At 34.4% G+C, this 1,353-nt stretch overlaps 1 protein-coding gene across 1 annotated transcript in view; it reads left to right on the top strand.

The window, feature by feature from the left end:
• LOC117181247 (zinc finger protein chinmo) overlaps positions 1–1,353 on the top strand; it is a 172,422-nt gene that overhangs the window by 169,436 nt on the left and 1,633 nt on the right. The window lies entirely within an intron of this gene.

The following is a 1,353-nucleotide window of genomic DNA, read 5'->3' as shown; positions in this document are numbered from 1 at the left end:
GCATGAAAGAGGGAGCTCTTCTTAATATTTTGACACCAAAATCATGTCGATACACCTTACCGACTGCGAGTAAAGCCACCCACGCTTTAACTTGACAGACTTATATATGGAATTATCAACAGCCACTGAGGTGCTTTCTATATGCTTCTGTTGGTAGATATATTTCCTTTCGGTGAATGCACATTCATTCTCAGACTGTATGAATATCATACACTATCATAGTCTATGTGGTCCTATATGGAATTACCAATAGTCATTGTGGTGGTGTCTATACGTTTCTGTTGGTATCTTTACTTCATTTCGGTGAGTGCCACATTGATTTTCATAGACTTCCGTTTCTGCTTGGCTCTATATGAAATTATCAACAGCAACTGAAGTGGTTTCTATATGCTTCTGTTTTTATCTTTACTTCATTTCGGATAATGCCAGATTGATTTTCATACACTTCTGGTTCTATACGGCCCTATATGGAATTAACAATAGCCACTGAGGTGGTTTGTGTATGCTTGTGTTGGTATATTTCTTTCTTTTTTGGGAATGCCTTATTGATTCTCATAGACTTCTAAGTCTATGCGGTTTTATATGGCATTGCCAATAGTCACATCAAGTTATTTTTGCAGTTCCACGCATAGAGGAAATATTGACAGAATCCATATAAAGTTATAGACCCACATAGAAGTAGGTACTCAGCGCGCCGTCAGAAAAATCCCACTTATAAAATCACTATAGAAAACACTTGAAATCCTATTTGCAATTTCATATAGGTTACATGTGATGATTAGTCAAAATTATATATCCATTGAACTTTATCGCCCTATGTGCTCGGTAGAACGTTAATCGTTTCATAAAATGGCTAGAATAGTTAGATTGTGAAACTTCGATCTATTATACTATCTGTCTAAATATGCTTCTGTAGTTCATGAAATGACTAATAATTTTGGACATCCGCTAGCGGTTTACGAACTGTAAATTTCATAAAATGTCTAATTACGCTAATTGGCTGTGATATGTTTATTTCTATATAGAAATGGCGATTTTCGATTTTTAACATACATAAAATCTATATATTGTTATATAGTTTTACAAAATTAATTAATCGTTACGAATTTAGCTTTGTCTGCTCAATTCAAAAACAAGTCCTGGAGAATTCATCTGGTAAATTTTACGAAATGTTTAGGATGCACTACATATAGTAAAATGCAGTCTCTTTGAAAAAAATGTATATCTTTGTATTGTGAATTCAAATGAACAATATATATAATTAAAAATTTGTCATAAGGACAACCGCAGGATTTCGCCGAGAGCGGGTGCTAATCTGAAAAATTGCACCCGCTTCCAGCGAAATCGCGGTAA

Source organism: Belonocnema kinseyi, chromosome 10 (genome assembly GCF_010883055.1).
Source record: "Belonocnema kinseyi isolate 2016_QV_RU_SX_M_011 chromosome 10, B_treatae_v1, whole genome shotgun sequence".
NCBI lineage: Eukaryota > Metazoa > Arthropoda > Insecta > Hymenoptera > Cynipidae > Belonocnema > Belonocnema kinseyi.
This window is presented reverse-complemented; position numbering and strand designations above follow the sequence as displayed.